This window comes from Phyllostomus hastatus, unplaced genomic scaffold, assembly GCF_019186645.2.
Source record: "Phyllostomus hastatus isolate PE091 unplaced genomic scaffold, TTU_PhHast_1.1 phas_contig_366, whole genome shotgun sequence".
Taxonomy (NCBI): Eukaryota; Metazoa; Chordata; class Mammalia; order Chiroptera; family Phyllostomidae; genus Phyllostomus; species Phyllostomus hastatus.
Window position 1 is genome coordinate 361000 of NW_025333864.1, and position 15109 is coordinate 376108.

The window sequence follows — 15109 nt, forward strand, 5'->3', positions numbered from 1 at the left end:
TCCTTATTTTTAATGATCTTGATAGTTTTGCAGAGTATGGATGAGGAAGTATGTGATATATACTACTATTATAATTGTAACAAAATGCGTAGCCTCTTAAACAACTATGTAATAAAGATATTACAATTTATCTAAGCTTGTTTAGAAGAAACTTGCTATAAATTATGAGAATAGTTGATGATATAACTCTGGGACCAGGAAAAGCAAGAAGTTCTGGCAAAGAAATGGGAAATGGAGTTTTCAAAAACTTATTCCCTTAAAATTATTAACATAGTCTGGTAATAAGACCAAACTGAGTTTATTGCTTACCACAGCAATGGAGAGCACCATCTTCCCCATTTCAAAACTTTAGCAGTGGTGGTGGGGAGGGTTGTGGCTGGTTTGGAGGGTCTTATTTCTCAGTGGATAAAGATGAAAATATAGTAAACTAGAACTGGTAAAAACCTCAAGGGAACGCTTTTAAGATGAAGGATGTAAAGGATCATAGGACAAAAATGATCAATACTTTCTATTGCAAGTTGGTGGGCTTTTTGAAAAGTTCCTATAATGAATAATTCCTATTTACCTGGGCAGGAGGCATAAAGTCATGCTAATGAGAACAGAGAAATAGCACAAAGCCATATCTCTGTAAACAATGAAATATGCTTAACATTTTCAGTGTTTAGTCTGTGTGTGTGCGGGGGGTAAACTGTTCAGTACTCAAAGTATTTATGTTTCTAGAGGATTTTTTTCCTTTTTGCTCCATTAAAAAATAAAGAAAACAATAATTAAAGAGTAAAGTTCTGGAGGCAAATAGGAAGAAACTACTAGAACAGTATAGCATGAATCACTAGTTACACAATCACAATGTTTAGTGCAAGTCTTTACTATGCCTTTAGCCTCTTTCAGCATCAGATTAGCTATTTAAGATAATGAAATAAAGGCACTACTTCTCCCTTTTTCTTTAAGTAATTACTCAAACAAAACAGGAGAATGAGGAATGGAAACATAGTTTATGTTTAATGTATCTAAGAGATGTCATAGAATATATTTAACACTCAATATAAAATTGTTGCTTATAAGTCAACAAAATTTAATTCAAGTACATTTCCATGAAATAAGAAAACATATGAAACTTTTTTTTTTTCAAATAAGATCTCAGGTATAGAAGAGCTTAAGGAAAGCATAAAGGAAAACATATAGATATAAAGTCAAGTACATAAATTAAAAACATGATATGATAAAGCATAAAGAAATTGCATTGTAAAATAATGTTTTATTATATTATGATATTGTCTTCTGAACATTCAAGGCCAGGCAGATTCAGACGGGATTTGGTCAGGTGGAAGAACATTCGTGGAGCTGTTGGGATGTCTGACATGCCTTTATTCTGAGGTGTGGTGATTTATACATGCTGCAAGCTGCGTGTCTTACCACATGTCCTCCACTGGGGAAATCCTGACTCCCTCATACACTAAATTCACACAAAGCTAGCAGGGTGCTAATATTGACCTCATAGTATATAACATAGCTTCATTCTACACATGCAGGCCCTTACTCAAGGCTGCATAAACCCTGCCAAGCCACAGTTGCCCAGACATCCAGGTGAGGGAGCCTGACTGACTTCATTTTTCCTACAGATACAATTAATTAAAATTGAAATTAATGCATTAAATGGAATAACACAATTTTATAGAAAAATAAATTAAGAAAGTAATAAAATAAGTGGAAAAATTAACATGGATGAAAAAGAAATTTTCAGAGTTCTACCCCACCAAAAACACCATGCTCAAAAGAGTCACAGAGATATTCTTTTCATTGTTTGGAAATAGATATTACAAGTCTGTTAAACTTTTTTAATAATGTGGAAAAAAGGAATTCTCTTCAATATATCTTATATAAATATCAGTAATATATGACATAAAATGAAGGTAAATGTTAGATATAATTTAATGTATATTTACCAAACATATCTTGGAATCATATTCCAAAGGAACAATCCTTAGATATAGTCTATTAAAAGAGCTTATCAAGGTGAGATGACTAAAGCAAAAGAGAATCTGGAGTTAAGAATCTTTCCTGAGAACTTCATCAACAGCATAGAATCCATAAAATGATTCTGGTGATTAAATGACCTTCACATTAAGAAAATGTAAATTAACAGTTCTTACTGTTTGTCTACAACCAACTTATAACTATTTAGATGGACAAATCCTTTCTCTTGCTCCTTTTCCCACTTTGAAAGTTATATATAATAGTTTTTGAAGGCACTGCTTCTGAAATACAGAAATATACCAACAAATATATATTTATTTTCAAAGCAGTACAAGGGATATTTGTGAATAGGACATTCAGAGGCTTCAGAGTAACACCTCCACAGCTTTGACTGGTCTTTAACTAAGAAGACAAAGAAAATGCTTTGAATTTGAAACCATCTCTAATACCTCCACAATTGTACAATCATGCTTATAGTACTAGACAAGTTCACTTTTTGCCAAGTAATTCATAGGATGGAGAGATCAATCTGTGTGAGATGCTTGAGTTCTGGAGTGCTTTTAAAGAAATACTGTTTTATGATTTTCAAACACTAAGATTATTCCAACTTTGAATGTTTTTTGCAATTATGCAGCCATTTGATCCAGTTTAAGAGAAATGGTTAGAAATTATCACAAATGCTGGAAAACACAGTAGACAGGAAACCACTCTGAGTAAAATGTATTGTCTGCTTCGCACATATTGTCAGCTTTCATGTGTTTTGGTTTCATCCATCAGATCATCCTCCTTGTCAATGTGTGGAATGTGGGAGTGTCAGACACTATAAGGAGATACAATTCACAAAGAAGATACCAACTAACAATAACATGGGGATGAAAACTGGAGGAAAGTTGGTTGCAGAAGCAGGAATTTCATATCAGGATATTATGACAAGAGCTTGAAGTGTGAGGGAATTGGATCCTTCTAGGCCACACATTATTAAGTTAGAATCTTAGCTTGACTATTAGCTCTGATTATTTAACCTTTCTAAGCATGATTCTTCTTATGCATTTTGATGATGATAATAGTGACTGCCTTAAATAAATCTTAATGAAAAAAATCAGGGTTTTAATATATGGCAGCTGACATTCACCCACAACAAACTACCAGTACCACAGAAGAAACTCATCCTGGATGAATGAATTTATGTGAAAATGAGAAATAACAGAGAACTTCAAAGTAGATTATATGCTTATAATCAATGTTTAAATATGATATTGGAAAATGTGGAGTTTACTTCTATAGAAATTGCTGAAGAAAGATATGAAGAGCTATGTAAATCAATAAAACAGACTCTTTTGATGATTTTTTTAAGGAGATAGTGTTGTACTAATTACCACTCCACTGAGAGTTGTCTGAAAAAAAGAATTAATCTTATGAAAAATAAGAGATTTTGTATGACTGCCTCTAAATGTAGAAGGTATTAAAAAGAGAAACCTGAGTAAATTTTGATGGTAAGAAATGACCAGGGATTCTTCCACTCCTGAAATGTTAATTTATAGATAACTTACAAATTATTAAGCTAAATGGAATTTTATTTTCCTCCAGTCATTCCAATAAATGTCATCACCAAACTGCAGCATTCTTTTTTTGAGTTGATTTGCTCCACTAATTTTTTTCAGATAATTTCTATTTTTTTAATTTGAAATAAATTTGATATTTATTTCTAAACAAAAACATATACAACAAAATAAATATGTAAAACAGCACAGCAGATTAAGAATGCTGATAATTATGGTTTTTAGGGCTCCTTTTAGGAGCTGGGTGGCATTGAATGTAGGTACATCACCTGGCAGAAGGCATTGGAGATGGGGCTGAGAGGCTCAATAGAAACATGCACCTGCTAATGCTTATTACACTTCTCATGTTACTTTCTATACATTCAAGTGGCATGGCATGTAAAAGCACAATGAAATTGTAAATTAATTGTAAATAAAAAGTTTATTATGCAATTTGCTACATTTGTCTGCAAATTATGCTTAAAATATTGAGCTATAGTTTTTTTCTTTTCATGAACTGAGCACCTTATAATAATATTTACTTTAAAGTTTATTAAACATTTTTTCTTTAAAAGAATTAATAAAAAATTATGCCCTGGCTGCTATGACTCAGAGGATGGATTGATGGCCTGCAAACCAAAGGGTTGCAGGTTTGATTCCCAGTCTAGGGCACATGCTTGGGTTGCAGGCCAGGTCCCTAGTCTGGGGCACAGGAATGGCAATGACACATTGATGTTTCTCTCCCTCTCTTTCTCCTCCCTTTCCCTTATCTAAAAATAAATGAATAACATCTTTAAAAAGAAAAATAAATTTTACCTCAACCTAAGTTGAATTGTCAGAGAAGTAAATTGATAAGATCCTGATAATATTTTTCACTTTTATATGATAAGTCTTTGGATTTAATTTTGAAGCTGAAAAAGCTTAAGCTTGTTGTTTCTCATTTACTGTGAAACATTATAAGATTCACTTGTGCAACAGAGGTATATACTGCTGCCCTAGCCTGGCCATATTCCCCTGCACATTAGCAAACAAAACCTATGGCCTATGCTGAATAACTGAAACCTCTCTCTGTCCCAAAAGGGAGGATTTGAACTAAATGTTGACATGGGATACTATGACCACACAGTGCTAAGGGTGGAGTTTGACTGGGGAGAATGGGACTTTACACACTTGGCTGACCCATTGCTTTGGGAGAGGCCCTCCAGTTCACCCAAGTGAAATTAAAGACATGGAGTTCACTGAGAACATGACACTTGGTAAGAAGTATTTCTGAAAAGAAACTATGGAGATAGATCAAATGTGGCATTGCCAAAAATTAATGGTGAAGCTTCAGAAAAAAATTTAATAAAGCCCCCAAAACAGTATTTAAAAAAATAAAATTATATGAGAGGAAAGACTCTGATAACTTTATGTTATTTCTATAGAAAATGTTGAAAACTTACAGCATACCAAAGTATAAACTCAAAATAATTAAGGACGTGTCAGTTGCAAAATTATAAAAAAAAATAGAAGAAAACCTAGGCATGAAAATCTTAGACAATTCTCATAACAATATTTTTGTCACTATGTCTCCTAGAGAAAGAGAAACAAAGTAAATAAACAAATGGGACTACATCATACTAAAATGCTTTTGCACAGCAAAGAAACCATTGACAGAATGCAGAGAAATAACTGAATGGGAACATATATTTTCCAATGATACATCTGATAAATATTTAATTTCCAAAATATGCAAAGAACTAATACAACTTAACACCAGAAAAGCAAACAATCCAATTTTTAAAAATTGCCAAGGTCCTGCCTGCTATGCCTCTGTGGATTGAGTGCTGGCCTGCCATTCAGAGGTTGCTAGTTTGATTCCCAGTCAGGGTACATGCCTGGGTTGCTGGCCAGGTCCCCAGTGGGGGACACATGAGAGGCAACCACACACTGATGTTTCTCTCCCTCTCTTTCTCCTTCCTTTCCCCTCTGTCTAAAATAAATATTTTTTAAATAAAAATAAATTTAAAAAATAAAATGTAATCTAAGTATCTAATAGATATATCTTCAAAGACGTAGAGATAGTCAATAGACATATGAGAAAGTGCTCAACATCATTAATCATTAGAAAAATGTATATTGAAACCACAGTGATATATCACTTCATACCTGCCAGAATGGTTACTATCATTAAATCAATAAACAAAGTAAAAAAAAAGGCTACAAAAACAGAAAAAGGTGGTCACTACTAAATACTTAAGGAACTAGTCCATCAGGAAGATATGAATAACCCTTGTTAACATGTATATACCCAATAAAGGAGCACCCAAATATATAAAGAAAATATGGGGGGAATTCGAGAAAGATATCTATAGCAAACACACTCATAGTAAGGAATTGTATCACCCCACTGTCAACAAAGGATAGATCTTCCTAAAAAAATAAATAGATAAAAATGAAAAAAAAAATCAACAAGGATATGTGCTACTGAATGACACAACAGATCAAATGAACTTAATTGATATATACAGAAACATTCACCCCAAAGCAGCAAAATGTACATTCTTTTCAAATGCACATGAAACAATTTCAAATATACACCACATGGCAGTAAACAAATCAAGCCTTGATAAATCCAGGAATATTGAAAAATCATATCAAGCATTGTCTCAGATCAAATGGTTTGAAACTAGAAATCAACTTTAAGGAAAGGAAATGTAAAACATTCAATTGCATGGAGACTGAAAAACATGCTATTACATAGTGAATGGGTTAACAATGAAATCAAGGAAGAAAACAAACAGTATCTGGAAACAAATCAAAATAAGCACACATCAGCCCATTACCTATGGGACACAAAGAAGGCAGTCCTGAGAGGGAAGTACATATTAATGAAGGCCTACCTAAAAAAGATGGAAAAATATGGAAGACAAAACCTAACTCTACATCTACAAGAACTAATGAGCAACAGGAAACAAAGTCCAAGTGAGTAGAAGGAAGGAAAAAAAAATAAGTTCAGAGCAGCATTAAATGAAATAGAAAATAAAATAACAATTCAAAGGATCAATAAATCCAGGAGATGGTTCTTTGAAAAAATAAACAAAATTTACAAGGCTTTAACCAGACTCATCAAGAAAGAAGAGAGTGGACTCAAATAAATAAAACCAGAAACAAAAGTTAAAAGTTAAAACCCATACCACAGAAATACAAAGGATTGTAAGACATTATTATGAGCAATTGTATGCAAAGAACTGGACAGCACAGGAAAAATAAACAAATTTCTAATAAAATACAATTTTCCAAAACTGAATCAAGAAGTGGAAAGCCCAAATAGACTGATAACAACTATTAAAATTGAATCACTAATTAAAAATCTTCTGATACATAAATCCCCTGGACCAGGAGACCTCACAGGTGAATATTACCAAACATTTAAAGAAGAACTAACTGTCATCCCTCTTGAACTATTTAAAAAATAATACAAGAAAAGGAAAGACTCCCAAATTATTTTTATGAGGCCACTATTATCCTAATTCCAAAATCAGGTAAAGTCACAGTAAAGAAAGAAAACTAAATGGCAATATCTCTGCTTGAATATAGATGTCTCTGATGAATACAGATGCTAAAATCACAACAAAATATTGGTAAACCAGATCCAGCAATACATTAAAAAGTTCATACACCATGATCAAGTGGGATTCATCTCAGGGATATAAGGATGGTGCAACACTCACAAATAAATAAACATAATGCACTACATACACAAAATCAAGAAAAATCTCATGATCATAACAAGAGATGCAGAAAATATTTTGATAAAACACAGCACCCATTTAGGATAAAAACACTCAGCAAAGTGGGAGTAGATTGAGTATATCTCAACATAATAATAGCCATACATGAGATGCCTACAGCCAATGTCATACTCAAAGGGCAAGAACTAAAAGATTTTCCCTTAAGATTAAGAACAAGACAAGGGTTTTCTCTCTCACCACTTTTATTCAACATTGTATTGGAAGTTCCAGCCATAAGGAACAGAAAAAAAAAGAAATACAAATCATCAGAATTGGAAAAGAGGAAGTAAAATTGTCATTATTTGCAGATGACATGATAGTGTACATAGAAAAATCTATGGTCTCCACCAAAACCAAGCAAACAAACAAACAAACAAACAAACCAAAAAACACCTTGACCAAATAAGTGAATTTGGCCAAATAGCAGGATACAAAGTAAACATTAAGAAATTGAAGGCATTTTTGTACACCAACAATGAAATATCAGAAACTGAAATGAGGGGGAAAATAACCCCTACTTATTCTAGCAACTAGATAAATAAAGTATCTAGAAATAAATTGAACCAAGAAGGTAAAAGCTCTGTACTAGGAAAACAAAACTGAGAAGAAAAAAAAAAAAAACCTTAAGGAAGACACAAATAAATGGTAGCAATTACCATGTACATGTATTGGAAGATTTAACATCATTGAATGGGGGGGTGGACAACATGGCAGAGAAGTGAATGGAAGTCACACTCATCTCCTCCCAGAACTAATCTAGAATTACAACTAAATTGTGGAGAAATCACCCAGAACAAACAACTGAGCAATAGCAAGAGAAGCCTTATAACCTTGGACAGACAGAAGAATCAGCTTTAGCATAACCTGACGGGTAAGGAGTGTGGTAGAGGCTCTTAGAAGGCTGGCTAGGGCCCACATGTGGCAACACCATAGGAATAATTAAGCAGCTGGTTGGATCTCCCTCAGAAGGGTGGGGTCTAAACCCTAAGGAAGGATCCACAGCTTAAAGAACTGGAGCCCAAATGTACACAGAAACAACCCTTGGTAAAAAGTGGCAGGTTGGCTTTTTGTTAGAGATGGATAGCTGGAGAAAAAAAGAGCCATTTGAAGGGCCAACACACAAATTTTTGTTTACCCTGGGGCCAGCAAGGCAAAGGCAAAGTGGGCTGCAGAGGCCTGAGGGGAGGCTGACGATGGAAGCTTTGGGGAGAGAGCTGAAAGAGTAGATGGCAGGATCCTAATGCTGAGTCACACCCCATATGGCAGCAACCATCCTGCTCAGGCAGATCCGTCTCTTCTGAGCAGCAGCAGACTGAGGAGAAACAATATTCCTGACTCCAGCAGGGATCCTGCCCTACCCTATAGTGCTTAAGCCTGACTACTAAGTGCAGAGTGACTACAATAACAACTGAAGGAGCCAACCACAGAAAGTAGATCCAAGGAAGTCTCTAACAGGCTGCCTAAGGTCAGACAGGTCAACACTTGACATTGCCAAAGGTGGATTAAGAAAGAAAAAACAGTGGTAAATACTAGAAGCTACCAAGCTGATATCCAAGGTGGTCAGCTCCATGATCTGTGATATTCTTTCCTGGATAGCTTTTTAACACTAATTTCCTGTCCATCAAATTTGTGTATATTCCACTTTCTTCATTCCCTTTCTTATTCATAATGTAAAATTTGTTTCCCTCTTCACATTGGTCTGAATCCCAATTGTTATTGTGCTCCTCCTTCTACCCTCTCAAAATAATTTTTCTTTCAGTATGTCATAACATATTCCCTCTCTTTTCTTACAATAGTCTCAATCTCTTTACACCTTTATTATTACTGGTTCATTTGCAGTTGATTGTGGGATTTATTGGGGGAGGAGTTATTTTTGCAGGTGTGGGTTTGATTCCTGGGCTTTGTGGTGACAGTAGCTGCACAGCAGCATAAAAGACTTGGTAGGCAGAGTGAACCTTAGTCAACCAGCTATAGGGAAGGATTCAACAAAGAATGACCAAAAAGCAATCAAAACATAATTATATTTAAAAAACAACATAAATGACATAAGGGCATCCAAAGAACATCAAGTCTGGGAGATCAAGGATAATACATCACTGAATCTCACAGGTCTCCTACCACAGAAGTTCACACTACCAAATCAAGGAATCAAAACAGATAATTTTAAGAGACAGAAACAAAAAAGAAGAGTCTCACATATAATAGGAAGGCAAAGAAACAATACCTGGCAGAAAGGAAAGGAGAAATCCTTAGAGAAAGCATTCAATGAAATTGAGGCAATCCAACTATCATATATTGAGTTCAAAATAATGGTTATAAAAAACTTCAATGAGCTCAGTCAGAACTACCAAAAACTACAGGAAAGCTATGAGGAACTTACTGCAAACTATATCAGCATAAAATAGGACATAGGAACAATCAATAATAGCCAAAAGAACATGAAGAATACTATTTCTGAATTTAATAACATAATAGAAGAAATCAAAAGCACACTAGATGAAACAGAGGATTGAATTAGGTACCTGGAAGACAAGTTAGAAAAAAAAACTCCAAGGAAGAACAAAAATAGGAAAAAAAGACTAAAAAAAGAGGTGTTAAGGGAACAGCAGGATAACATGAAACTTAATAATAGTGATACCAGAAGGAGAAGAGAAGCAAGGGACAGAAAACCTGTTTGAAAAGGCAATGATGGAAAACTTCCCTAATTTTAGGAGAGAAACAGTCATACAAGTCCAGAAAGCACAGAAAGTCACAATCAAGATGAACCAAAAGAGACCCACTCTAAGAAAAATAATAATTAAATTGTCAAAATGCATGGACAAAAAGAGAATCATAAAGGCAACAAGGAAGAAACAGGAGGTAATACACAAGGAAGCCCTGATAAGGCCAGCTGCCGACTTCTCAACAAAAACACGACAAACCAGAAGAGAATGGCAAGAAATATTCCAAATAATGAAGATGAAGAAAAAAAAAAATCTTCAACCAAGACTACCCTACCAAGCAAAGTTCTCAATTAAAATGGATGGTGAAATGAGGAGCTTCTCAGGCAAAAGAAGGCTGAAAGAATACTCCTCCAAGAAACCCACATTGAAAGATATAACAAAGGGACTGCTTATGAAGATGAAGAAAAAGAGTAAGACAATGAAGAACACAAGTACAAAAAGGTTAAAATGGCAAGGCATAAGTACCTATCAATAAGGACCTTAAATGTTAATGTATTAAATGTTCCAAACAAAAGACATAGGGTAGCTGAATGGAGAAAAAATCATGACATGCTCATATGCTGCCTACAAGAGACCTACTTCAGAACAAAAGACCTATACAGACTAAAAGTGAAGAATTGGATAAAAATATTCCAAGCAAATGGACAGGAAAAGAAAAGCTGGAATAGTCATATTTATATCAGTAAAAATAGACTTCAAAGAAAAGGCTATGAAAAGTGACACAGAAGGACACTTCATAAAATTCAAGGGAAGACCATCAAAAAGACATAAATATTGTCAGCATATATGTACACAACATAGGAGCATCCAAATATAAAAGAAAAGTCTTGGATGAATTCAAGAAAGACATAGATAGCAACACATTTATACTAAAAGACTTTGACACAACACTGTCAACAATGGATAGATCTTCCAAACAAAATATCAATAAGGATATTGTGGAACAGAATGACACATTAAATCAAATGTACTTAACTGATAAAATTGGTTAACTGTACTCAACTGATAGAATCAATTAAGTACATTTGATCTAATGTACCATTCTGTTCACATATATATATGTGTGTGTGTGTGTGTGTATATATATATATACATATATATAGTGTGTGTGTGTGTGTGTGTGTGTGTGTGTGTGTATCCTTCCATCCCCCCAAAAGCAAAATATACATTCTTTTCAAAAGTATTGCACATGGAACATTTTCAATAATGGACCACAATCACAATGATAGGATACAGAACAAGCCTCAACAAACTCATGAATATTAAAATAATATCAAGTATTTTTCTCAGAGCACAAACACTTGAAAGTAGAAACAAACTCAAGGAAGAAACTCAAAAGCATTTATAGTCATGGAGACTGAACAGCAAGCTGTTAAATAATGAATGGGTTAATAATGAGATCAAGGAAGAAACCAAAATGTTTCTGGAATTAAAGGAAAATGAACAAACAACAATCCAAAAGCTATGGGACACACTGAAGGCAGTCCTAAGAGGAAAGTTCACAGTGATACAGGCCTACCTAAAAAAAAAAAAACAGAAACATTCCAAATAATCAACTTAACCCTACCTCTACCCCAGGGGTGTCAAACTCATTTTCACTGGGGGCCACATCAGCCTCACAGTTGCCTTCAAAGGTCCAAAGTTAAGTTTAGGACTGTATAAATGGAATTACTCCTTCATAGTTAAGCGAGAGCTCGGCACTGCTGATGGGTAGACACAGGGTGCCAAGCCAGAAGAAACAAGGTGGAGGGCTGGATTCAGCCCACAGGCCTTGTGTTTGTCACCTGTGCTCTACAAGAACTGGAGAAACAACAACAAACAAAGCCCAGAAGAGGTAGAATAAAGGAAATTAAGATCAGAGCAGAATTAAATGACATAGCACTAAAAGAAGAATCCAAAGGAGATGGTTCTTTGAAGAGATAAACAAAGTTGACAACTTTTAACCAGACTCATAAAGAGGAAAAGGGAGGGGATTCAAATAAATAAAATCACAAAATGAAAGAGGAGAAACTACAACTGGTATGAGAGAAATATAAGAAATTGTAAGAAATTACTATGAACAACTATATGCCAAGAAATTGGAAAACCTGGGTGAAATGGACAAATTTCTAGGAAAATATAATTTTCCAAAACTGAATTAAGAAGAAGCAGAAAGCCTGAACATACCAATAACAGCTAGTGAAATAGTAGCAGTAATCAAAAAATTCTGGGCATACAAAGCCTTTGACTAGATTGTCTCACAGAAAAATTTTACAAGTTTTAAGTAAAAACTAACCCCTATCCCTCATTGACTATTCCAAAAATTTTCATGAAGCCAGCATCATCCTAATTCCAAAACCAGATAAAGACATAAAAAATAAAAAGAGAAACAAAACTACAGGCCAATATACCTGATGAACATAGATGCTAAAATCTTCAACAAAATATTGGCAAACTGCAACCAGAAATACATTAAAGAGGTCATACACCATGATCAAATAGGATTCATCCCAGGAATGCAAGGATGATACAACATTTGCAAATCAATAAATGCAAATCACATAAAAAAGAAACACAAAATCACATGATCCTTGCAGTAGACAGGGAAAAAGTATCTGATATGGTACAATGATTATTTAAGATAAAAACAATCAACAAACTGGGGATAGAGGGGGCATACCTTAACATAACAGAAACCATACAGGAGAAACCTACAGCCAACACCATATTCAATAGGCAAAAAAAAAAAAGCTTCTCCACTAAGATCAGGAATAAGACAAGGATGTCTGCTTTCAGCATTTCTATTCAACAGAGTATTTTAAGTCCTAGTGACAGCAATCAGACAAGAATAAGAAATAAAAGGCATCCAAAATGGAAAGTAGGAAGTGAAACTGTCATTCCTTGCAGATGACATGATTGTGTACATAGAAAACCCTATAGACTCCACCAAAAACTTAGTCAACCTAATAAGTGAATTTAGCAAAACAGTGGTATACAAAGACAATATTCAGATGTCAAGACATTTTTGTACACCAACAATGAAATCTTACCCAATGAAATCTTACCCATATTACCCAAAACAATTTATACATTCAATGCAATTCCTATTAAAATACCAATGACATATTTCACAGTTATAGAACAAACATTTCAAAAATTTATATGAAACCATAAACAACACAGAACAGCCTCAGCAGTTTTGAAAAAGAACAATGTAGGGAGGATCACAATACCTGACATCAAACTATATCACAATGCTGCTGTAATCAAAACCATCTGGTATTGGCATGAGAACAGACAAATGGAACAAAATAGAGAGCCCACAAATAAACACATGATTCTAAGGTCAATGTTCAACAAAGGGACAGGAACATAAAATGGAATAAAAATAAACTCTTTAAGAAATGGCATTAGGAGATACGGACTGGTACACCTTGCAAAAAAATGAAACTTGATTTTCAACTTGCATCATACACAAAAATAAAGTCAAGATGAATTAAAGACTTAAAAATAAGTTGCAACACCATAAAAGTCCTAGAGGAGAACATAGGGAGGAAAATCTCAGATAGTCGATAGAGCAATACCTTCATAGATATGTCCCCTAGAGCAAGGGATATGAAGTAAATAATAAACAAGTGGGACTTCATCAAAATACAAAGCTTCTACATTCCAAAAAAACATCAGCAGAATGTAAAGGGAAACAAATGTATGAGAAAATATTGCCAATAATACTTCAGATAAGGGTTTGATTTCCAAAATATATAAAGAACACACAGGAATACACACCAAAAAGATAAAAAATCCAATTAAAAAATGGTCATAGGACCTGAACAAACACTTCTCCAAGGAGGACTTTTAGAGGGCCCAGAGACATATAAAAGGATGTTGAGCATCACTAGTCATCAGGGAGATGCAAATGGAAATCACACATCACATGAGTCAGAATAGCCATCATAAACAAATCAACAAACAATAACTGCTGGCAGGGTTGTAGAGAAAAGGGAACCTTAGTACATTGTGGGAATGCAGACTGGTATAGCCACTGTGGAAAACAGTATGGAATTTCCTCAAAAAAGCTAAAAATGAAACTGCCTTTTGATCTGGCAATTCCACAGTTGTGATTATACCCTAGGGATACTGAAACACCAATTCAAAAAAACCTATGCACCCTAGTGTTCATAGGAGCACAATTTACAATAGCCAAGTGCTGGAAGCAACCTAAGTGCCCATCAGTAAATGAGTGGATCAAAATACTGTGGTACATTTACACAATGGATTACTACACAGCAGAGAAAGAAGAAACATCCTGCTTCACAACAGCATGGGTGGAACTAGAGAGCATTATAGTAAATGAAATAAGCCCAGTGATAATACACAAAAATATATAATCTCAACTATATGTGGAACCTAATGAGCAAAATAAAAAAGCAAGATGTAACCAGAGACATTGAAGTAAAGACACACTGACAGAAACCAGAGTGGGGGCAGGGAGGAATGATGGAAAGAAGGGAAAGGTTCATCAAGGGACATGTATAAATGATCCATGGGTAAAGCCGAAAGAGGGTAGGATGGAGGGTGAGGGTTGGGGTTTGGTCGGGTGGTGTAAAGTGGTGGGAGGAAAATGGAGACAACTGCATTTGAACAGCAATTAAAAGATGAAACAAACCAGCCCTGGCTGGTGTAGCTCAGTGGATTGAACGCAAGCCTGAGAACCAAAAGGTTGCCAGTTCGATTCCCAGTCAGAGCACATGCCTGGGTTTGGGGCCAGGTCCCCATTATGAGGTGTGCAAGACACAACCACATATTGATGTTTCTCTCCCTCTCTTTCTCCTTCCCTTCCCCCATCTGTAAAAATAAATAAATAAAATCTTAAAAGAGGAAAAACATAGTAGAATTGATAAAAAATGAATTAACATCACTAAAATGTCCATACTATCCATAGCAATCTATAGATTCAATGCAATCCCTATCAAAATACCAATGACATATTTCACAGATCTAGAACAAATATTTCACAAATTTATATGTAACCAAAAAGTCCCCAATTAGTCTTTGCAATCTTAATAGGATTAAAGTAGAAGGGATCACATTACCTTTTATGAAACTATACTACAAGGCCAAT

General features: G+C 34.7%; 1 pseudogene; it reads left to right on the forward strand.

Moving 5' to 3' along the window:
* Positions 1-3088: 3088 nt before the first annotated feature.
* On the forward strand, positions 3089-3372 carry LOC123820702 (annotated as a pseudogene).
* Positions 3373-15109: the final 11737 nt, after the last annotated feature.